Here is a 26,108-nt window from a genome sequence, read left to right as displayed (position 1 = left end):
AACCCAGGAATAAAAGAATGCTTTATGATTCTATTAACCCACAGTTCAAGCCAGGCAAAATGAATCTATAGTGTTAGAAGACAGAATAGTCACCAGTGGGATAAATAATGGGAGAGGTATGGAAGAGCTCTAGGGTACACAAGATGCTCTGATTTATTTGTCTGGGTGCTGGTTACCTGGGTGTATTCACTTTGTAAACATTCAACAATCTGAGCACTTACATGCAAGTATGCTATACATCAATTTTTGAAAAATTAAAGAATATATGAATCTAAAATATTAGATGTGTTCTAATACCAAAAGTAAAACAATGTGAGAAAAGATTGTTGCCACCATCTATTTGAAGCATTGAATCTAAAAAATACTATGGGGATATTCTTAAAAATGGATAAGTTACATCAAAGGACAAATATAAACACTATAGAGAATAGGCAAAAAATGACAAGCAAGAAGCATTACCTTTTAGCAAAATCTGCTAACAGCCTTTGGGTCAAATGATGACAATATAAAACTTCAACACCAATTGTTTTACTTCCAAGCAGCAATTTCACTTTTACACATCACCATTTGACTTACTTATAATCTACTTTTGCAATGGAGATCAAAAGAAGACCACATCATAATTTTTGTAATCTGGATTATCCATTGAAAACCAGAATCTGTTGGGTTTATGACCAGCATGCTGGTTTCAAGAGGTTCTCTATGTATAGAGGGATAGACGTAACTCAATCTGTAAGAGCCTGACTTAATTTTTTAATGCAGCAGCCACCTGCATTAAAGGTTATGCAAGCAACTGATTCAGTTCAGGCTGCCTCTTAAGTGCCAAACACAAATAAATTTGGAATAGAAATGTCAACTAACATCAACCATCAGTGTGGATAGAAAGGACTGAGCAAAGCTCTCAGGGAGAAGGGCAGCTTTTGCACTGGAGATGACTTCTTGTAAGGATTTAAGTTCTCTCTCTCAGCACTGATTTGATTTCAGGTCATGATTACATGACATGTTTTGTCAAGAGAAGCGATTTCAGAGAGAAGCAGTCTTCCATCTCCAAGACGGTCAAAGCTCATGATGACATCCTCGCCTGCCAGGCCATGAGCAAACTCAGGAGAAAGCTTGTGCAAACTGAGAGGCAAGTGGCACAGCAATTCAGCAAGTGCCAGACCTAACAATTCAGACATCTAGCTGTTCTTGGTAGAGGTAACAGAAGGTCTTTTAGGCATGACCTAAAAACCAGAAGCCATAGGGAAATAACTGGTTGATAACAAACACACAGGGAAAATATTTTCAATGTTTCAACAAAAGGTATACACCTTTATTGTACAAATAGATTTATCAACTACCACATAAAACAAAAAGGGCAAAGTGAAGGAAGAGGCAATTCACAAAGGAAGAAGGGTAAATGAACATCAAGCCTACAAAGGCTTTTCTCCACTATAAATTTTAAAATAAACAAATAAAATGAGGAATTTCCCGCTCCTTTTGTGTTGGGAGGGACAGAAGGGCTTCCAAATCAAAAAGACAAAAAAAAAAAAAAAACCAACAAAAAAACAAAAAAACACGTCTAAAGCCACTGTTGGCAAAAGTGTTTAGAAATAAAGTACTTCATATGAATGTAATTATATGCAAGGGCTCAAAAATGTGTGATCTCTACTAGCAAGACCTGAGACAAGCTCAACATTCATTTACAGGGAGTAGTTAAATAAATCACAATGCTGCTGATAAAGTAGATTTACAATGAGGTAAATCTGTACTCACTCACAAGTGCTAAGATTAATGAGATGTTGTTAGGGAACCAAGTAGACTATATAATAACAAGTAACCATTTCATATGAAAGAGTACATGTGTATATAGTGTGTGTGTGTATATACATATATATATGCAAATATATATAATAGAAAAGTGAGAGAATCCAAAGAAAGAGGAGGAGGAGGCTGGATGAAAAAAGTAAGGAGAAAGGATGGAAGGGGAAGGAGAAAGGAAGAATCAGTTATTAATGTTGATTATCTGCATGGTGGTAATTTGGGTGACCACTTCTTACACATCTATGAATTATTCAATGTTATTACAATGAAAATGCTTTTATTTACCACCAAAAAGGAAATTTTCACTTAAAAATAATGAAACTAATAGAAAACATTTCAGGCACAGTTAGGGCTCACGTGTATCACACCATACTTGGAAGATCCTATACGTTAAGAATATCAAGCCATCTTGTCTTCTACTCTTTCTGCCTGTTCCCCCAAAGCCAATTTGGCTTTCCCCAAAGCCAATTAATAGGATATGTTTCCGTATCCTATTAATCTCCCTTTCACCAAACATTCAGTAAGCATTTGATGAAGCTCGGGTTTTCTGTCTCCCTCCTTCCCCTCTCTCCCAATTTTTCTTCTCCCTTAGGTTCTGCCTCCATCATTCATCACTCAGATCATTGCTGCAGCCTCCTAACTTGCACCAGTGTTTCTGACTTCTGCTCCTAGTCTTCCTTTATACCACAGAGCCATCCTTCTATTGTGCTTTCAGAAGCATTCCATATTTCCCTCTGGCCCCAAATTTGTGGCATTCAAATCTATTAGCACAAATCTGCACATCCAACCTCATCTCTTCTATATTCAACCCTCTCCATTATGAACCCCAAGTATTTGCTTGTCCAGGATGCCCTGTCATTCTCTACCCTCACCAAGTATATTTCTGTCTCACTAGTTCATTAAATGGAGAAGGCAATGGCACCCCACTCCAGTCCTCTTGCCTGGAAAATCCCATGGATGGAGGAGCCTGGTAGGCTCCAGTCCATGGGGTCGCTAACAGTTGGACACGACTGAGCGACTTCACTTTCACTTTTCACTTCCGTGCCTTGGAGAAGGAAATGGCAACCCACTCCAGTGTTCTTGCCTGGAGAATCCCAGGGATGGGGGAGCTTCATGGACTGCCGTCTATGGGGTCACACAGAGTTGGACACAACTGAAGTGACTTAGCAGCAGTAGCAGTCCATTAAAAAGTAAACATACCTGCCCTTTCCTGGTTATGAAAACTCTCCTTATTTTTCAAGGTTCAGGTCAAATTGAATCCTCTCTGAGGCTCCTGCTTATCCTTCAGCAAAACAAAAACTATCCTTTTTTTTTCAATCAATATTTCATCATTCTAAGTGCCCTGATCTTCTCCACTACAATGTCAGCTTATATTATGTTGCTCTTATGAGCAGAGACAATTTTCTGTGTATTTCTTATTCCCTTATCTCCTCAAATTCCTAACACAGGCACTTAGAATATTTTTTAAAATGCTATGAGCATCTGCCATCTGCCAGGCTCTGTGCTAGGTAAAGTCCATATTAAGCTGTTCTCACAACATGATCTGTGTGGTAGGTATAGTCACTTCCATTTTGTGTGGTCAAGACTGAGGCCAAGAGGTTAAGTAACTTGCCAGAGACCAGGCAGTGACGGCAGATCTGAAGTGGCAGCCCTGGACTGCTGTGTGCCTCCAGGCCCATGCCTTCCCTCCCTCTCCTGACCAGGGTTCCTACACAAATGCATAAGAAGCTGCACTGGTCTGAACATGCAGAAAGTGATGACCCCTAAAACCCAGTTTCCCAACTGAGAAAGTAATCAGTGTATTCTCAGGTTATCAAAATTTCAGTTTGCTTTAGGCATACTCAAGTATCAGCCACCCTCTGAGAATATATCCTCCTTGCACATTTGTTTCTGTCCCATAGACCACTTTGCCTAGAATTCAACTCCCAGCCTTCTCTCAAATTCTGACGTAATAGCTGGTATCCATACCAGGAAGATGGCTTGTCTAGTCAACCATCAATATCTATATCTATCTCAACGATGCTTATTACCTCTCTTCTTCATTTTGTACATTCTGATGGTTTCAAATTAAGTCTTTCTGAGCATTGGTGGCTTAAAACAACAGAAATTTATTCTCTCACAGTTCAGGAAGTCAGAAGTCTGGAACCAAGGGGTTAACAGGGTCGTTTCATATGAAGACCCTGAGAGAGAATTGTTCCACTTTTCTCTCTGTTTCTGGTGATGGCCTGCAGTCTTTAATAATTTTGGCCTTACAGGTAAATCCTAGTCTTTCAGATAAATTATTTCAATCTTTGTCTCCATTTTTCACATGACCTTCCTTTTTTTGCTGTGTGTTTTTTCCATTTCTGTCTCTTACAAGGACACCAGTCTTCAGATTCAGGGTACACTCTAACCCAGAGTGGTCTCATCTTGAAATTTTTACCTTAGTTATACCCATAAGGATTCTTATTCCAAATAAAGTCACAGTCTGAGGTTCTGGTGAATATATCTTTTGGGGGCCACTATTCAACCCATATGGGCTTCCCTTGTGACTCAGCTGGTAATGAATCCACCCACAATACGGGAGACCTGGGTTTGATCCCTAGTTGGGAAGATTCCCTGGAGAAGGGAAAGGCCACCCACTCCAGTATTCTGGCCTGGAGAATTCCATGGACTATAGTCCATGAGGTTGCAAAGAGTTGGACACAATTGAGCAACTTTCACTTTCAATTCAACCCATATAACCAACATTGACTGAAAGTTTAGTATGTGTCAGGCATTATTCTAAACAATGTGTATTCATTCATTTCATCCTCACGATAACTAAAAGATGTGACCATGCCCCCTATTTATTGATAAGAAAGATAGACGTAGAAGATCTATTAATTTTCACAAGGTAAAAAACAAAGCTAGTACTTCAATCCAGGTGATCTGACTCAAGAGTTCATAGTATTCATACAAGGACCAACTGCAACAGAAGCATTTACCAGAATCAAAGTGTGCTAATGAACAGCCAGGACCACTCCTAGAGAATCCCATTGTTAATCTAAGAGCCCCAAACTAGACAATGTTGGAGAATACATTACGTATGTGCCATAGCAACTTACGCTCAACCATGGCAAACATCACTAACTGATCACAGAATTCTTTTTGAGTCTAAAGCTAGTGGCAAGTGTTCCAAACACTGATTACTTAACATAATCAGTTGAAGGTGACACTCGGGATAAAACCTCTTCACCATCCTGGTTCTAAGGATTTTCTATTGTAATAAAAATAAATAACTAAATAAGAAAAATGGAGAGAACATAAAGATGAGGTCTGGCTTCTCCTGTCTCCTGCTGAAAGGTGAACCCCTATTCTATCTTCCAACCTGCCTCCTCCTAGGATTTGTAACTACCTTCCAACTCTGACAGAGCAAAACTGGATCATATCAAACAGTAAGGAGAGGCAGACCAAAGCCCAGGCTCAAAATCCAGATACCATCAGACTGAAATCCAGAGACTGCACAGGCTGCCAGCACATTCTTGGAAAAGTTCTGGTCTTGTGAAGAAACTTTGCTTCAACTGCTAAGAAAAAATACTAGATAACGATTTCTTTTTTCAGAGTCAGTGGTGGGAGCTGGTGGTGGGATGGGAATTCACAAGGTGACAGGACAGTAGGTCAGCTTCCTCAGAACCCGGCTTCGTCCTCAGTGTTCCCTGTGATCAAGCTGCTCTTCACACAAATTTCTCTGCAGGTAATGCATCTGTTGGAACTCTTTACAATCAATTCTTTTCTAGTCCTCTTTATTTAAGCATACAGACATAACTATAAAGAGTGCACTGGAAAAAGACACACAACATATTCCAAGGAAATAAAATTTTTTTGGCTGTTAAAAATTGGACTCCATAACTTTGGTTTAGATACTTATTCCTCACCTCTACTATGTTATTATATGTTATGTTAATACATGTTTAACATATTATATAATAGGTTAAAAACCTATTAAAAATAGGTTTTATTAGCTTTTGCTTTTCCTGTCTACCTAACTTTTAAATATTCTAGACAAATCTTCTGCTCTCAAAGAAAAACAGCATTAAAAAAAAAATAAATGAGCCCACTGGATCACATAGGTGTCAACCCAATGTTGGCCATGGGAGTCTGTCCTAATAAAGAGAGGAGAAGACAACAGAAAGAGCTCAGGATCTCATCAGGCCTTTTGCAAAGAACATAGTACCTTTACTGGCAATCAAGTTAAGGCTTAACCTACTCATTTATTATTAAGGCAATGTTCAGTTTTCACTTAAAAAAAAAAACAAAACAAAAATGAATGTAGCAGAATATAGTGTGTGAAAGTCACTCAGTCGTATCCAACTCTTTGTGACCCCATGGACTATACAGTCCATGGAATTCTTTAGGCCAGAATACCAGAGTGGGTGGCCTTTCCCTTCTCCAGGGGCTCTTCCCAACCCAGGGACTGAACCCAGGTCTCGCGCATTGCAGGTGGACTTTTTTACCAGCTGAGCCACAAAGAAAGCCCAAGAACACTAGAGTGGGTAGCCTGTCCCTTCTCCAGCAGATCTTCCTGATCCAGGTATCAAACTGGGGTCTCCTGCATTGCAGGCAGATTCTTCACCAACTGAGCTATCGGGGAAGCCTGTAGAAGAATGTATTTCATAATAATTAAACCATAAGGAAGTCACTTTTTAAGAATTTTAAAGAATTTTCTATTATATTCATGTCAAAGATACAGATTGTCATGCAGCCACTCAGTAACAGAACAGGGGCCAGAACAAGGTCTCCTAACTCCAACTCCATGCTTCACCATCTCTGTGCAGCCACCCAAACTCATTACCTGCACAGAGACTTACTTAAATATTCCCAAAAGAACCTATAGCAAAATTAATGAAAGTACAAGTGGATGGATGATACTGAATCCTCCAGTTTTTATGACTGAAGTCTCTCCATGATGATAGGAACTCAGTCTGCACTAGGTTGTATTGAACCTCCAATATTTAATGCTTTACAGTAACAAATTGAAGACATTAGAGATTTCAAAACTACTCAGTGAAAATGTGTCATGCAATTTTTTCTCGAGATTTTTTTTCCCCCATTATTAACTGGCAAATTCATTAACCCTTAACAGGATTTCTCAAACTCGGCACTATTGACATTGTTCAGTTGCCAAGTCATCTCCGACTCTTTGCGACCCCAGGGAATGCAGCACTCCAGGTTTCCCTGTCGCTCACCATCTCTTGGGGTTTGCCCAAGCTCATGTCCATTCCATCAGTGATACCATTCAACTATTTCATCCTCTGCCACCCTCTTCTCCTATTGACATTGGCCTAGATAATTCTTTGTTGTGGAAGGTTTCCTGGCCATTGTAGAATGTTCAGGAGCATCCCTGGCCTCTACCCTCTAGACACCAGTACCATAACATCCTGCACCACTGCTTCTCAACTGTGATCACCAAAATTAATGTCTCTGGTTAATGTTAAATATTTCTGGGGGCCCAGCAGCCCCTTGTTGAGAATGACTGATCTATGATGACACCATGCCCCCATGCCATTCATGGGACACAAAACGATAAATCAACTAGTTGAACATTAAAAGATACACACAGAAAGAATTCAAGCAATAAAACTGAATAAATATACTCTTTATCTTATTGTATCAAACATTATCATCCTTGAAGACATTATACTGAGCGAAACAAGCCCATCACAACAAACCAAATGCTGTATGATTCCAGTTATATGAGGTACAAAGACTAGTCAAATTCATAGAGACAGAAAGCAGCATGGTGGTGGCCAGGAAGTGGGGGGAGGAGGAAATGATGAGTTATTGTTTAATGGTTACCGAGTTTCAGCTTGAGAAGGTGAGAAGGTTCTGAAGACAGATGGTGGTGATATTTGCATAGCAATGTGAACATATTTAATCCCACTGATCTGTACCTTTAAAATGGTTAAATTTTACATCGTGTATGTTTTACTACAATTTTTCAAAATAATTAAATTTTTTTTACATTATCACAAGGTTTAAACTAAAGTACCTAGATACACTTTAACACTCTCATACCAAAAAAAAAAAAAGAAAGAAAGAAAATAAATAAAAATTACTGATTTTTTTGTTATTGCTTTTGTTCTGTTTTGAAAATAAACTCCATAGTTAAGGAATCCAAAGAAACTCTCTCTCTTAATTCACAGGCAAGCTTTTACGGTCAGAAGCAACAGCAGCAAGCCCGACTCTAGTGCCGGCTGCACAACACACACGCTGCAGCAGAACGCACACGCATACACCAGGGACGCAGGCCCTCAGGGGGCCCCCTGATTTAAGAGCCTTCTCTGTGTGAAACACAGCAAGGCCAGATCCCCCAAGGACCCGGCCTGTGGGCCACGTCAGCACAGAGCCCTTCCAATTGCCAGGATGCTCTTGACAAAAGACGGTCTGGCACCGAGCGGCAAGGCCATTATTTTCATTTAAACCATACATGTCATGTCCTGTTTGTGAGAAACACGTTAAACAACTCAGAAACACATTCACAATGGGCTCCAAAGTGGGATTCACATTCCTATGGGCTGGCGTACTGTAAACTGCAGGGGAGGCTGCTGGGGTAGTGGGATAACTCACTCACCCTTTCTTCAGTGGATGGTCCCTCCCCGAAGCTCAGCTGACAATGGGGTCCTTCTCTTCATTGTTTGATGTGAGTCTTACAATTTTCTTCAAGTGCTCAGAGCATAGTAATATATATTATCTATGGGAGCTTCCCTTACTGTCTCTTTTACTTATTGAATTGAATTTACTTTTAATTGGAGGATAATTGCTTTATAATGTTGTGTTGGCTCCTGTTGTACAACTACATGCATCAGCCATAAGAATACATATGTCCCCTCCCTCTTGAACCTCCCTCCCACACCCCACCACCAATTTTTATTTCCATTAAAAAAAATAAGAATTCAGCCAAGGAAATATATGAGAGGAAGATAACTGCCCATTTCCACCTAGACTGCAACAACAGACGATTTGTCTACCATGACTGAAAGGCATCTTAGAGACATAAACCACCCCAATAAATCTAAAATCTCTTGTCCTTAGCAGAAGCATCTTGGATGGAAATGTACTCACCTATAAGACAGTAGATGAGAAATTCTTCACTCACTGATAAAAGAAAAAAACTAACAATCACGGAAAAATATAATTTAGTCAAATGCAGTTTCAATTTACCCTGCTATTCACTTACTTACCAAACATAAACCTCTAAGAAAAGTATATTCTAATATATTAAAATTAAAACCCAAATCTAGGACCTCAGCCAAGTCAAATAATAAACAGTATGATAACTATGTCTGCTCTCGTGCCCTGACATTTCTTTCTAGGGGAAAGATTTATCATTTAAACTGTATGTATCACATCCTGTGGAAGTTTTTAAAAATTGAACCATTTCCTCCACATGTTTAAAGGCAGATTAACTACAAAGAAAAACCAATCAAATAGAATCAAAATCCTATAGAATCCATGAAGAGTATTTTAAATTCCATAGTTCATGAAAACAAAGGTAAAGCTAGCAGAATCCCTAAAAGTTAAAATAATACCTGCCAGAATCCACTGAGGATGGCAGGCAAATGTAGAACGCCTCGTTTGCTCTCCCCTGAGACTGATACCTGTCTTGCTGAAGTATACAAAAATTCTGCCGGAACTGAAGTTTTACTTTGGCTTTATATAAAAAGATGTCTCTGGCCTTTTAAATGCAACTAGTGAATAAAAGTATACTTGGCCCTCACCCCAGGCAGCAACATATGTGTCAGAGAAGAGATGGACACTGCACCTCTGAAAAAGATGAAGATCTTGCTCTTCTTGGCACCACTAAAAAAGAATTTTATTTCTGCCTTCATTATAAATACAAGACAATGTCTGTCACAGGAAGAACTGATTCTTCTGACAGCAGTAATTGGCATAAGAAATAACATGGGTTGGTGGTTGGTTGAGGCATCCCATTGTTGTGTCTTTAGACATCAGCCTGGCGGTAGCCTTGGTGGACTCTCCCAACACTCCTGTGACAATGAATAACAGCTCTCTTCTTTGAGTATTCCCCCCCTGCCCAACCACAACCTAAAGAATGACTTAAAAGAGATAAAAACCAAAGAACTTACTCTATGGCTCAGAAAGAACTTTGTGGCTCATCTAATACAGAACTCCATTCTTCATTAGCTCATTCACTCAATCAGCACTGTTCTAAGCACTGGAGACTAAGATAGTCTAGGCTCTTCCAGAATTTACCTTCTAAAATGGGGGCTGTGCACACACACACACACAGTACAAATATGGATATAGTGGTAGTGTTATGAAGAAGAAATCTATACCCTAGAGAAATGAAAATGTATATCTACATAAAAACTTGTAGACAAATATTCACAGCAGTATTATTCATAACAACCAAAAAGTAAAAATGACTCAAATGACTATTAACTGGTTAATGAATAAAATGTGGTATATCTACTCAATGGAACATTATTTGCCAATAAAAAGAAATAAAGTAGTAATACATATTACAACACGGATAAGACTTAAAAGCACTATGCTATGAAAGAAACCAAACATAAAAGGTCACATACAGATTTCATTTTTGGAATACCCAGAAAAGGCAAATTCACAGAGACAGAAAGCAGATTAGTGGCTGTCAGGGGCATGGGAAAAGAGGTAAGAGTAACTGGCCAATGAGTATAAGGATGTCACAGGGTGGTGAAAATACTCTAGAGTTAGATAGTGGGGATGACTACATAACACTTTATAGATACAAAAAAAAAAATTACTAAACTGTAAACTTTAATTAGTTAAAAAGGTGAATTTTATATTCTGTGAATTTTATTTAAATTTTAAAAATATTTTATTATGTGAATTTTATTTAAACTCTAAAAATAAAAATAAGATTAGAGCAAAGTTAGGAAGACAAAGAGTAACAAGAAAGGAGCCATTTTAGCTAATGTGATCAGGAAAGCCTTCTCAGATAAGCTGACACAGAAACAGGAATCTGAATACAATGAGGTTACAAACCAAAAGGATCCCTGGGACTTTGCTCCCTATTATTTATTTCTCATTCGCTATCACTCATCACATTTTTATTATTTACAATATTGTGTAACCATCACCATCATCTATTTCCAAAATTTTTTCATTGCCCAAACAGAAAACTGCTACTCCTTTTTGTCAGGCTATCAATACAGAAAACAAAACAAAATTGAGAAATAATTTACAAAAGAAAAGGTAAGCATGGAGAGTACTTATCACTGTTTTGTTTCTCTTCTATCCAATAGAGGGTTACTGATAATAATGGTAATATTTGTGTCATAAGGGATATGCATCCTCTGGGTTGAAGATAAAGTGGTGGGGGAGGGGTGGGGAGACAGATGTCTGGTAAGATTAACCTTTTGGTAGGAAAAGCTCCTCCCTCATCACAAAACATTTGATTTATAAATATTTATTGACTTATAGAGAATGTAGACGTTTGTCTCTGAAATGGCCAGGAACCTCCCCACAACCATGTACTCTACAAAATGGACAGTCATTCAATCAAACCCAAACTGGCCTACCCTCCTGGGTAGAAAAAAATCCCAATTTCTGCTTCCCAAATAGTATATAACTTTAAAAAATTTAACAGGACTATTTTCCCCATATTTTGGCATCAAATATTAACAACTGACAGAAAGAGGAGTACTTTTTTCCACTTTAACTTATATGTATGTATGTATATACACATGATAACTAAACCTCTACTTCAAAAATTAAACATACACTACTTAAAGACAAAGAAATGTAAAGATGGCTAAAATTTTACTAGCCTGAACTAATAAGAGTTGGCTCCTATTAAACAGCATGTTCAACTTTATGTTCTCATAATGTCATTCTTTCTCTGAGCTATAACCCAGTTTATGCATTACATGAATTTACTACATGTAAGAAGGAATTTAAATTTATAATGCTGGCAACAGAAGTGGATTTATACACTCTAAAATATAAGCTCTTTTTTGACATACTTAAACATACTTAAAACACTACTGATAGGGAGCAGCCACGAGGCAAATGTGTGATCTAAATAACTCTTTGAGCAAAAAAGTATTGCAAGGAGGCTCTAATGCATATCATAAAAGCACATCAATAACCATGATAAAACTGAACACAGCTTCTCGGCTCTGAGGGAAAGCACCCCCCAGCTCCAGCAGTAGGTGCATCCTATCTTAAAGCACTCTTAATTCACAAAGTGAGAAGGAACTTCCTAATTTAAAACACAAGTATCCATATACTGCAGCAAGACAAAATACTCTGTAACACAACTGGGCTGGAAATAACAGAAATGCGATTCCTGAGTCTTCTCCCTTAAGTACACAGGGAAGCCTCAGTACCACTCTGTACTTCAGAGCCCAGGGAGGAGACCTTCTTTTCTTGGCAGGCAAGACCAACACTCTCAATTAGTCCACTTGCTGATACCCATAACTGCCAGCATTCCATCGCCCTTCCATTCCCACAGCCCAGCTCCAGCCGACCTGCAACCACAGTCCTGCATCTCTGGTTCACAAAGAACTGGCCTGCCCTCCTGGCGGCTCAGGATACCCTCAGTGCCTTACCACGCTGTACCCAGCAACTCTGTTAGCTGGGCATGGTCATACAGCTCTCCCAGCAAGCCCTCAAACACTGACCACTCTCCAAAAACCCCAGCTCCTCACACACTTTCTCTTCCAACTATCCGTACTTCAGATGGAGAGACCTGCAGCTCTTTGGGGGTATACTTCCTGGGCTGCTGGGGGGAAGCTGAAGGACTTTTCAGCTCACTGTGCTCAGCCCCATGAAGTCATTTTGCCAACAAAATCATTTTATTTTTTCCCCCTCTTCTTCCCTTCCACCCCACCCCCATCTCCCACCCTCTTAGAGTAACTCTAAACTGTTTTCGAACACCTTCGTTCCTGCAGAGCTTCAAACAGCAGCAGCAAAGTCTAGAAGTGTAGGGGCTGCTAAAGCTGTCTTCGCTGTTGTCCGTGCCATTGGGGCAGGGGTGTAGAATGACCTTAAGTCTCCAGGCTCCCTACCATGCCAGACCAGCCGGGCTGCTCCTAATGAATAACAAATGGACCTTCCCGACGCATTCACTCAGGACAAGCTGCCATTACAAGCCTTTTGTTTTTTTAGCGTTGTGGTAATGTATCATCTTGCTTGGCTGGATGTCATCTCTGAGAAGGTCACCAAAGGTATGTGCACCTTTCTCCTAGACTCCCTGCCAACCCGCTCACACCCCATTACCACCGCTTCTTTAAAGGAAGCCATGGCAAATGTGGACAAACTACACAACGCCTCTGTTTGGACCTATGCAACCAAAATACGTAGGTCCCCCACTCATAGGTCCCACTTATCAGCCATAAACACTCACTCCCCATTTTGTAAGAGAAGTTCCTCAAAAGAAGGTAGGTAGGTCTTTAGCACGGATAGAAGACAAATCACAGGAGTCACAAGGGACAGCATTGAGCTTTCAACATTTGAAGTGTATGTGTATGTGTGCAGAAATGAATGCCCTTTATCCTGAGCTAAAAAATCAGATCTCGATTCAGAGTAGAAAAGGATTGTTTCCAAGCCTCCTACTATTCATCTTCATTTCACAGATATTTAAAGCATGTATTATGTTGCTATGGACAATTAGCCTTTTATCCAATTTTACTTGAGAGTTTAACTCTCCCACCCGAAGGTTTTAATTATACTCTCAGCCCCATACTTAGGCCTCGGTTCCTGCAGCTGGAAATCTGCCCCAGTGATGTTATAACCTTGTTAATGTAACAAAAGAGGAGTTTACTTAAAACTGGACTGACTATGGACTTAAGCCAAATTTACTTGAAAGAGGAAAGAGTCTGTCAAAAATCCTATAGTAAACACGGCAAAGCAGTTCTTTCATAGCCTTCCCTTAATTCATAGCGACAAGCAATTTACATGTAAGTGGATTCATATGCTCTACCAAGAGGCCGCCTCTCCAAGCTGGGGCCCTGTGAGCTCCCCCCATCACCCAACCCACCTCCCCTTTTTCTTTTCTTTCCTCCCTTTTTAGTTTTTTTCCCCCCCTTTCTTGGTATGTGGGGTAGGCTTTTTTCCTTAGTGAAACAGCATAAATCCACAATGTTTTAATCGCCCCCAAAGCATAATTAGGGCCCTCTAAACATTTACTAAGCCAGTCGCTCTGAATAAAGGCAACCTAAATTTTCAAAATCCACTCTTAGATGTGACTGTTGTCCTGTCAAATACACACTTTATATTCTGCTGAAGCCCGATTATGAAGAGCGGAAAAAGTTCCCTGCTAACGAGGCAAGAGTTGTGAGCCTTAAGTGGAAGCTGTTGATCAAATACCAGAGCCCACGTTTTCCTCTGTTGCCAAAATCCTGCAGGGCTTCTTGCCTTCTACTGTTAATTAGATTACCTTTTTTAGTCCACACACTAACAAAAAACATACATTAGACTAAACAAGATATGACAACAAGGAAGGCTTGAAGGGGGAGCCTTCTGAGAAAACATTAAAGAAAAACATCACTCTTAATATCACTATACAAAAGGAAAAAAAGAGACTGCAGGTAATTTCAGCCTGCAAGGGGGAAAATTCTCAACGTTTTAGAAGCAAAGACCAAAAAATTAACTCCCCACAAGTAGGACAGCAGGCAGGGGTTTGCTTTAGTTACATTATTTTCAACTATGCTCTTTGACAAAATCCATCCACAGCAAACAACTGGCCAGCACTCAAGTTTCTTTCATGCACATTGAAAGTTTAATTAGTTCTAACTAGATCAAAAGTTGTTTTTTCCCTTTTGGCATGTATCTGTATCATTTCTGTGCTATTTGGAAGCTGCCAGACATCAAAGGCAGATCCATCATTCTTGGGGAACCTCCATTCCTTGGAGGCGATTCCAGTCTACCTCTCTCCTTCCATGCTACTGGATCTCATGGCAGCCAGGGGCCACTCTGGCAGGGCTGGTTCCACCTCAAGACACGCACACAGCTCCTTCTCACTCCTCCAGAACAGCACCCAGCACAAAATGGCCTAACTGTTCCTGAGAATGCCCTGAGAAAACCCCAGACAAACCATTACCATATGGACACGGCAAATTCCCCCTCACCCCCAACCCCACAATGGAGAATTGGTGGAAAATATTCTAAGACTGAGAGAGTCTGAATTTGGCATCATTAAGGCCTTTAACACCTCATAACATGGGGACCTATTTCAGTCGCACCGAAGTTAGCCTAATTTGTTCATCCTTTTTCCTTTTTTCACAGTCCTTTTTGCTATTTATTCCAGCCTTTGGTTCTAGGCTTCAAATGCGATTAGCAGGTTACTTAGGTAAGAAAATCATAAAGCCACTCCAGTACTCTTGCCTGGGAAATCCCATGGACAGAGGAGCCTGGTGGACTAAGTCCACGGGGGTCACAATAGAGCTGGACATGACTTAGCGATTTAACTACAGGCAAACCTACCAAGAGTCTTCTATTTTATATAAGAGCTTAAAGGTTACAAATGCCCAGGCTGAAGGCAAGGGTGAGCATCTAGCCCTCTTCCATATCAGTATGTACCTTAGGCAAGTTTACTTAGCTTTGTTGAGGCTCAGTTTCCTTCTCTGAAACCTGGGAAGAGTGTCCCTTCACCAAGTTTTTACGGGGAGTAAGAAAGGTAAAGCACTGAGCCCTGTGTTTTACAGGCCAAACATGCCTAAAGGGTACACTTAGTTAGTGTCAGACACTAATCAAAGTAACCACTTCTCTAGAGTATATAGTCAGAGTGTTGCTTGATCTCATCTTTTAATCATAACGGTGGGATTAGTTTAAGATTCTTTTATTGATTATTTCCTATGTGGCAAGAACGAAACTAGGAGCTGCTTATGTAGAGTACATCTTCCTCTGATAGAGTGGCAAGGTTTATAGGCTCTACAGTCAAGCTACACCTTCACCAGCTCAGAGTCCCTGGCATCTGGGAGAAGTTATATAACTCGTTTCAGGCCAGTAATACACGGATATCCCCTTGGAAGGGGACATACTTTCCCATAGGTGACACTGTTTAGCACATAGTCTTCCTTCTGATGAAACACAGATGTGAGGACTGAATCTGCAGCAACAATTTTGTAACATGAAGAGAAAAGCTAGCCATGACAGAGGATGAAATAGAACAGCAAGAGTAAAACACTGTACCCTTTTTGGCTCCCTGCAGACTTACTGTTACGTTAAAAAAAATATTATTCAATTTAAGAGTTTCTGTTAGGGCAGGTAAGTATATCCCTAGCTGATACGTACCCTGATTGCTCTTTGGCCTAGAAGATGTGGCTACAGAGAAAAAAGGGTTTCTGGACACCCTGTGTATCTGCCTGGACCTATTTAAGGGAGGATTAGATGGCAACTTGAGAGGTAGAATGTCTGCTGCCCAAACTCATCACACTTCCCGTTCTAGCGGCCCTACCACATGCTGCAGGATCACACAACACAATTACTAAATTGTGGTTTTATCACTGTCTGCAATATTTTGCCTTCCCTCGGGTTCCAAAATATTATGTTTAAAAATCTCCATACGTGCCCTTGGTTGTGTTCCAAAAAGAAAAGACATTACTGGTGAGCATGTGCCTTCCTAAGAAGCACTGATGAGAGTACATCTTGAAGTGAGCACATTAATGGGTGTCCTTTAAACCCTCCACTTCCCATTTTCCCATTAGAGCCTCCTTAATTTAGCACCCCAGGATTCTACTTAAATGCCTTCTTAGTCAGGATTAGGGGAGCAAAAGGAGACCACAGGGCCCTGACCCTGACAGTTCAAATTGTCAGCGCCCGGAGACTGACACACTTTTCCTCCCACTAATCCCGCACTGCGTGGCATGGCCTCAATTTCAGAGAAACCCGAATGCTCATACACTTAGCCAATCCCCAAGCGATTCAGATAAACTCAGTACTGAATAAGTGAGGCATTTATGTATCTTGAATATCTCTACTTGCTCGATGCCAGGGCCTCAATATTTTGATAAAGTGATGACAGGAAGAACATAGAGAACAAAAAGTAAACGCAAAGAAAATACTATAAGTACATGGAAAAACTATAAGCTGTTAGAATTTATTTTGTATATTACAGAGGGAATACATGTCTATAACGCCATTTTTAAAATGTAGATTTTAGAGGCCAGATTGGTTTTCCTTCCTCTTTTGCAGAAACTAAAGCAGATTTGGGCTCAGGATATCCAAGGGCAATTTCTAAAACCCACTTTGAATTGTCTTCCTCTTGAATCTGCCAAAAAATTGCACTGAAAAGGACTTTAAAAATCCTTTTTGTCTGTAGCAACACTGTCAAATAGAAATACAAGCCAAATTTTCAAGTAGCCACTTTAAAAATAGGTAAAAAGAAGCAATTGAAATTATTATTAATCTTTTTATTTAGCCAAATGTATTCAAAATATTATTTCAGTATAAATAGAAAATTAATACTGAAATAATTTATTTTCTTTTTTTCATAATAAATTTTTGAAATCAGGAGTGCATTTACATTCGTATCACGCTTCAGTTTGGACAAGCAAGTTTCAAATGCTTGGTAGTCACAGCAGGTCCATGGCTAATGCACTGAAAAGTATTGATCTATATACTTCTTCCATACACACATACAGACACGCATACATACATACAGACACGCATACAGACATGCAAATGTGCATGCAAACGCACACACACACACACAGAATCAATGGCACAGATGCTATCATAATAGCAGAATAACATGTATCAGCTTTTGACTCCTCCTGGCTATTCCACACATTTAAGGGAGTGGGATATAAGTCAGCACAAGGTAGATGATAGCCTAATCCAGATGAAATGGCAGATATTTAACTATTTTTGACCTAAAATATGGCAATCTCAAGTAGTTCATCCTAGTATTTTTAACTCAAAATTTTCATGGAAGGGATCATGGTGATATCCAACACTTAGATCCACGGTAGCCTCCACAGCAGACCAATACTGTCATGAGTAGTTTCTGACTGCAAAAGTACGAACCACTATATTTCAGATCCAAGTGCAGCGATTGACTAACTGCTTAAATGTTTAGCTCCTCTTTTATAGGCTGATAAACAGCTCCTACAAGTCTGGATGAAACATGATATTTGATCAAAAAGCAAGGCACTAGCCAATGATAGGTGTTCTTGACTACCTGCCATGTGCCGCTCAAGACCAATGGCTGCAGATGCCTAGAAGCACATCACTTAGTAGCCCGAGAAGTTCCTCAAATTCAGTCTTTGTAAAATCATTTCCACAACCACCATTCAGTTCAGTTCAGTCGCTCAGTCGTGTCTGACTCTTTGCAACCCCATGAATCGCAGCACGCCAGGCCTCCCTGTCCATCACCAACTCCTGGAGTAAACTCAGACTCATGTCCATCGAGTCCGTGATGCCATCCAGCCATCTCATCCTCTGTTGTCCCCTTCTCCTCCTGCCCCCAATCCCTCCCAGCATCACAGTCTTTTCCAATGAGTCAACTCCTTGCATGAGGTGTCCAAAGTACTGGAGCTTCAGCTTTAGCATGATTCCTTCCAAAGAAATCCCAGGGTTGATCTCCTTCAGAATGGACTGGTTGGATCTCTTTGCAGTCCAAGGGACTCTCAAGAGTCTTCTCCAACACCACAGTTCAGAAGCATCAATTCTTCGGTGCTCAGCTTTCTTCACAGTCCAACTCTCACATCCATACATGACCACTGGAAAAACCATGGCCTTGACTAGATGGACCTTAGTCAGCAAAGTAATGTCTCTGCTTTTGAAAATACTATCTAGGTTGGTCATAACTTTTCTTCCAAGGAGTAAGCGTCTTTTAATTTCATGGCTGCAGTCACCATCTGCAGTGACCCTGGAGCTCAAAAAAATAAAGTCTGACACTGTTTCCACTGTTTCCCCATCCATTTCCCATGGACGGACCTTAGATGGCAAAGTAATGTCTCTGCTTTTGAATATACTATCTAGGTTGGTCATAACTTTTCTTCCAAGGAGTAAGTGTTTTAATTTCATGGCTGCAGTCACCATCTGCAGTGATTTTGGAGCCCAAAAAAATAAAGTCTGACACTGTTTCCACTGTTTCCCCATCTATTTCCCATAAAGCGATGGGACTGGATGCCATGATCTTCGTTTTCTGAATGTTGAGCTTTAAGCCAGCTTTTTCACTCTCCTCTTTCACTTTCATCAAGAGGCTTTTTAGCTCCTCTTCACTTTCTGCCATAAGGGTGGTGTCATCTGCATATCTGAGGTTATTGATATTTCTCCCGGCAATCTTGATGATGTACTCTGCATATAAGTCTTTGTAAAATCACTTCCACAACCACCATTACCACTACTATTATCATGTTGTCACCATCATTATCTTCAACATTATGCCATCACCACAACCATGACTACCATGATCCTCTGATAGTCATCATCATCACTGCTATCATCATCAGCGACCATCACTACCAACACCCCTATTACTAGCATCACTATAACTCCTATTTAATAAGTCCTTACTGAGTTCCTATTACCCACATCCCTATGCTACTTTCACTCCTTCATCCACTGGACTCCTATCAGTCTTTACGATTTAGTTTAAATATGTTTCAAAGTCCTCCCTACCTCACAGGCTAAATGAATTGCTTTTTCACCTCTGTGGAATCACTGAAAAAGTACATGTCTAAGTTATAATGCCATGACCTAATTATGCAATCTTCTCTGTCTGCTTTCAGCTCCTAGCACTGACTCAGGGAGATCTCATAATACTGTGCAGAGCCCTACACTTTTAATAGCTTTATTAAGATATAATTCACATATTGCACAATTCACCCATTTAAAGTGTACAAGTAAATGAGTTGTAATATATTCAGTTGTGAACCCATCACTACAATCAAATTTAGAAAATAGTTAAACCTTGTACATAGTTCCAAACTAAACTATAAGGATTCCCTTTACCCACAGTGACTGTATATGCACTATTCCTACCATATTCAATTTTTTAAATAAAATTTTTTAATACTAACTGGAGAATAAGAAGCATTGTTCCCTGTAAAAGAAAAAACAGCGCTAATAGTAGCAATAAAATCATGACTATGCAAAATGTATGCAAAGGAAAAGAGATTAGAAAAAAAAATCCAAACATCAAGTCTTTTTCTCAGGTAAACACTTGCTTCCTGATGCTAGTCAGTATTCTTACAATATGCACATTTAATTTATGTTTTTTAAAATAAGTCTTATTCAAAATAAGTGATTCTTGATTTATCAGATATGAAAAGAGATGTAACATCCATGCTATTAGTCACTTGAAAACGTCACACAAGAGAAAGCATTTTTATAATTTCAAAGCCCTACAAAAATATTATTTACTGCTTTTAACAATAAACTGTGGAAAATTCTGAAAGAGATGGGAATACCAGACCACCTAACCTGCCTCTTGAGAAATCTGTATGCAGGTCAGGAAACAACAGTTAGAACTGGACATGGAACAACAGACTGGTTCCAAACAGGAAAAGGAGTACATCAAGGCTGTATATTGTCACCCTGCTTATTTAACTTCTATGCAGAGTACATCATGAGAAACAGTGGACTGGAAGAAACACAAGCTGGAATCAAGATTGCCAGGAGAAATATCAATAACCTCAGATATGCAGATGACACCACCCTTATGGCAGAAAGTGAAGAGGAGCTAAAAAGCCTCCTGATGAAAGTGAAAGAGGAGAGTGAAAAAGGTGGCTTAAAGCTCAACATTCAGAAAATGAAGATCATGGCATCTGGTCCCATCACTTCATGGGAAATAGACGGGGAAACAGTAGAAACAGTGTCAGACTTTATTTTTTGGGGCTGCAAAATCACTGCAGATGGTGATTGCAGCCATGAAATTAAAAGACGCTTACTCCTTGGAAGAAAAGTTATGACCAACCTAGATGGTATATTCAAAAGCAGAGACGTTGCTTTGCCGACTAAGGTCTGTCTAGTCAAGGCTATGGTTTTTCCTGTGGTCATGTATGGATGTGAGAGTTGGACTGTGAAGAAGGCTGAGCGCCGAAGAACTGATGCTTTTGAACTGTGGTGTTGGAGAAGACTCTTGAGAGTCCCTTGGACTGCAAAGAGATCCAACCACTCCATTCTGAAGGAAATCAACCCTGGGATTTCTTTGGAAGGAATGATGCTAAAGCTGAAGCTCCAGTACTTTGGATACCTCATGCGAAGAGTTGACTCATTGGAAAGGACTCTGATGCTGGGAGGGATTGGGGGCAGGAGAAGTGGACGACCCAGGATGAGATGGCTGGATGGCATCACGGGCTCGGTGGACGTGAGTCTGAGTTTACTCCGGGAGATGGTGATGGACAGGGAGGCCTGGTGTGCTGCGATTCATGGGGTTGCAAAGAGTCGGACACGACTGAGTTACTGAACTGAACTGAACAATAACACAATGAATCTATATCATCCAATCTATTATTCTGTTAAAATATGTAGCACTCACAGAATTTCAGATCTAGTACAGATAATTTGCTGTATTCATTTGGCTGTTCCATGGGTCATTTGACTCTTCCATGATGATAACAGATGACCTCTTCTCTCCTGCCTTACTGACCCTATGTACATTTTAACATATTATAGATGAATTTACTAGTTCTTTAATCTTTAAATGAAGTAGCGTGTATACCTCTGGGTCTTATCAGGAAGCATGAGTATGTGTGTGGTCTGTACACTAATATATGTGTAGAGTTAAGCTCTGTATCTCCAACAGGCAGGCTTTGCCCCTGCAGGTGTGGCAAGCAAGAGATAATACAACCCACGTCTAAGATGCAGGAGCATCTGCTGCATTCCTCTAACTGGTTTCTTGGCTGGAGTTAAGAACCTTTTGAGCCTATAGTTAATCACTTCTGCTGTGGATGCCACTGAGGCCCAAGGAAATGATGCTAAAACAGTTCATGAGACAGGGGCATAATTCACTCAGTCGGCAAAAAAAAAAAAAAAAAAAAAAGCAATCCCGCTCTCCTCTCCCAGCTGATTTTAGAGAGCCCTTGCCTTGTGGACTTTGGCATCAGAGGCTAAGGCTCTCCTGGTCCTCCATTGGCTGCTACTCAATAGAAACACCATCCTACTGTGATCATTATTACGTCTTTAGTTAATGAAGCTTAAAGAAGAAAGCGTGTTTTCAGAGATGCTAAAGGGCATAGGCCCATTTTCATTGAAGTCAGTCTTGGTAGGAATCAAATTGTTTCTTGCTAAGGTTTTATATTCTTTTGGTAGTTCTTTTCTTTTTGTATTATTTCAAAAATTAAAATAATAAAACATTTGGCTATGCAATGAAAAGCTGTTCAAGTTTGCTGGCATGGATTTTCCTGTATACACTATTAGTTGTATTGAAAAGCAAACTCCAAGCTGGAGTTTTAAATCTTTTCCACACTCAATATCTCCTTGAAAAACTCCAGACCAGTTCTGGGAACCCCTTTCATTGTGTATCTTATTTTTTTAAAAATCCTTTCTTATTATAAACATATAAATTATTTCTGATACCATCATGCAAGAAAGGTAATGCTGAAAATTTCATATCCAGTTATAGCTGGCCAAAGTGAATGTAAACAGTGTTCCTATACATTGTGTAGATAGCATCTCCAGTGGCAGCTTGCGAAAAATGACTTGGGTTAGTAGCCAACTTTCAATGACCACATGTCACGAAGAATGTGAGAATGCAGGAAAAAGGGCACTCTAACCTGCTTGGAGGGGAAACTATTTGTTTTAAGGTAAAGATAAGGTTAGGAGGCAAGGGTGCTGTGGTAGAAGGTTAGCCATTATTGCATACTTATGGGAATGACATTTCTGATACCCTCTCCCCATGGAGGTGGACATTTTTCAGCAGAATCTTCCAGAGTTGTTTGGGTTCTTAGCAGGACCCCGTCTATTTAATTGTTGTCCATTTAAATACTGTATTTAAGTCCCATATGAAATACTCCTCCTATCCCCCTTCATTACCTGGCTCACATCTCTCACCCATTAGGTCTCATATCAGGGGCCTTTATTCTTCCTGGAAGCTTCTTTAAGCCCCCATGCTTCCTTCCTATCTGGATTCAATGTCCTAATACCATCCCCCCCCACCCCAACCCTGGGCCTTTCTTATCAGAGTTCTTACTCCATCTTCCTCATTAGTGCATAAGTTTCACTAGGTTGGTACCATGTTAACAGGGCTGGACTCAATGCCCTATCCATAGAAAGTGCCCAGTGACTAACTGTGGAATCCACAGAAAAAGAATCCACAGAATAATCTAATGGAGATGGGTTAGACTACTAAGGGCCCTCTAAACCTGTTAGAAGAAGACAAAGAAGAACTGGGGACTTTGGCGATAAGAAGATTCTGTAGCATGGGGGCTACTGAGAACAGGACAAGACAGAAGAACAGTGTTAAATACTCAAGAATCATTAAGAAGGACTAAATGCTCATGTGCCCCAAAAAGCAAAATGCAAAATAATAAAAAAGCAAGAGGGTGACATGACGAATAAAATTATTACAGTGCAACGAAAGGCAGACATTTAAGGGACAGTTCTCTGAGAGAACGCTGATAAACAGATGTATTAAGAGTTGCTAAATATAGGTCTGTGCTGAGTGTTTTATATGTATTAGCTCATTTAATCATCAGAGAAACTCCACAGGCAAGGTAATGCCATTTATACATTTGTCGGTGTCACAGTGCAAGAAGAGTAAATGGCAAGGCAGAGATATAAACCCAAGTCATCTTTCCTTTCAAAGCCCAGGCTCTTGACTCTTGTGCTAATGTATTCCTCATCAACCCTGATGCTGGGCAGAGGTTAAAGGACCTCTTTCCAGAAATGCTGTTGCAATTTAGGGAGCATCACCAGATGAGAGGACAGGCTAGGTGACATGAAACACTAAGTTTTCATGATGACACACTTAATCGTCATCATGTAGTCTTGCCTGGCTCGAGGCCAACTGTCAACCAAAATGTGATGGATATAAAGTCTGTTTTGGAGTGAGACCCGAACCTTCACATTTCCCTATCCTTTTGGGACACCTTCTCTATCCACCTTCTATTTCAAGTGGGGCAAGACTGTTGCCCAAGTTCTTGGCCCACCTGTTACGCATTCCTAAATCATTCCCCTCTAGAGCAACTAGGTTGGAATACCAAGCCCAAGACAAACATCTGGCTCAACCCAAAGATATACCCTGGTAACCTAGTTGAGGGAGAACAGGGCAAAGAAGATGTTCAGAGATGGAAATCATTCTGCTCCTCCCCAAAACCATTCAGGTTGGATATACAAGATCCATTCTAATAACTAAAACATCGAGACTGGAGTTAAGCGCTGGGGAAATGGGTACTGTGTGTGAGCCATGAATAGATAGGCATCTAGTGCAGTGGGAGAAGCCTACCTCTTGCTCAATGAATTGTGATTGAATTAATTACAGAACAAACACCCTAGGGCAGGGGTCTGCAAGCTTTGGGCTCTAATGTCTGATGATCTGAAGTGGAACTGATATAATAATAATAAAGCGTACAATAAATGTAATGTACTTGAATCATTCTGAAACTATTTCCCCGAGCCCTGTTCACGGGAAAATTATCTTCCACGAAACTGGTGACAAGTGCCAAAAAGGTTTGGGATGACTGCTCTAGAATAACTGAAGAAAAAAAAAATTCCCAAGGAAATGGGGCTTCTGGGAACAAGAAGAGATCATCGTCAACAAAAACAGTGCAAGAAGCAAAATAGTTATCTTCAAGCCTCAGTAGAGATTTGGGAGTTTAATCTTATTACAAAGAGAGCTTAATCTCAGCTATATTCTCTGTAGAAAAGTTACCATTAATCAATACCCAAGAACCCTTAGGCATAAAGATGAGACTAACCATTAGTTTATGGTCACCCTTCAACAAAAGCTGTTGTCTGTTTTCTTTCTTCAAAATTTTGAAGAGTTACCATTCAGTCAAGAAACTGAAAAGACACAAGACCAAGAAAGGCCCGTCCTTCCAGTCATGTGTAGAAATGTCAACAATCACCAAGAGGTAACAAAAGTCTACCATGATGTAGTCATGTCAGTTCTGAGATGTGAGCATAAGCCAGGGTGAACAGAGCCAGAAATCAATTGAAGAATGTGTCAGGTGGTATAAATTTTTCGAATTTCCCTATATAATGCCACTAAATGGTCCATTTTGCAGTTTTATAGCAACATTAAAAAAAATCAGAATCTAAACCTCTCACATTTGGATTCCGGTGAGTTTCAAATTTATGGGGGAAAGCCTTCATTAGAATTATCCTCCACCTTAAAGTGTTTGTAATTTGCTGTCACAAATGTTTATCTTAAAAAAGAATGTTTATATTGAAATATTTATGAATGAAATGATATAATGCCTGGGATTTGCTTCAAAATAACCGAGGCACAGGAGTGGGGAAATGTGGGATAGGAAGCAAACAGTACTGCCAATGAGTTGAGTAATGGCTGAAGTTAGGTGAAAGGTAAGTGGAGTTTCACTGTACTTTTGTATGCAATTGACATCTTTAAAATAAAAAATAAGGTCTAACAGAAATTTACCCTAGCCCATTGGGCCATCAATTAGACAAGAGATGATTCTCACAGGAATACAGCTCTCTGTTCCATGGAAGCACCCCATCCTTTAAAAAAAAGATAAAACCCAGCTTTCATCAACACTAACTTATAGTCATATCTCATTTGGGTATTTCTCCTCAGATGCCAGCATGGGTTTTACATTAAAAGGCAGACTATTCAAGGTACTTTTAAAAAATATATTATTTACTAGGGAATTTTCAAATGAACAAAATTCTTTAAAATTCTCTAAATACAGGCTCTTGATAAATTCATCATTCCAAATGAGAAGGTTATCTAACTTTGATATATTCTTCAATGAAAGGCCTTCTCCATGGAAAGCTTTAGTAAAAGGTGAAAGATTTATTCAGCCTGAAAAGAAACCAGAGTATGAAAGACCTTCTAAAGAAATCAAAGTCTTCACAGGAAACTTTTGGAGCTATTGAGAAAACAGTTGTTCCAGAAACATAAGATTCAGGCAATGCCCACACCTGAGAGCAGATTACAGAAAGTTCATCTTGAAATCAGTTCCTAGAACTAAAGAGTATATGTCCCTAAAGAAAATGGCCGTGAATTATAGACAGCTGTCTAAGCTACCCTACTAAAGACAAAGATGACACTGTTAAATAGTGGGAAAGGCTCCTTTCTAAACTTTCTGAATCTACCCAATCTAGGACTGCCTGCTTCCAGAAGGCAGAAGGCCCACATGTTGGGCATGGGCCAGTTTAAAACTTCACTAATACCACTAACACACTGGCTCAAGGCTCACAGTATT

The 26,108-nt window shown here is 39.8% G+C and overlaps 1 protein-coding gene and 1 non-coding gene across 2 annotated transcripts in view; both read right to left on the bottom strand.

Moving 5' to 3' along the window:
* ERC2 (ELKS/RAB6-interacting/CAST family member 2) overlaps nucleotides 1-26,108 on the bottom strand; it is a 1,004,571-nt gene that overhangs the window by 346,906 nt on the left and 631,557 nt on the right. The window lies entirely within an intron of this gene.
* Nucleotides 25,608-25,725, bottom strand: LOC138424930 (U5 spliceosomal RNA). Its single transcript, XR_011251025.1, has one exon. It is a non-coding gene; the product is annotated as a U5 spliceosomal RNA (small nuclear RNA).

This window comes from Ovis canadensis, chromosome 19 (genome assembly GCF_042477335.2).
Source record: "Ovis canadensis isolate MfBH-ARS-UI-01 breed Bighorn chromosome 19, ARS-UI_OviCan_v2, whole genome shotgun sequence".
Lineage (NCBI taxonomy): Eukaryota > Metazoa > Chordata > Mammalia > Artiodactyla > Bovidae > Ovis > Ovis canadensis.
The sequence above is the reverse complement of the archived record's forward strand: the minus strand, read 5'-3'. Positions and strand labels throughout refer to the sequence as shown.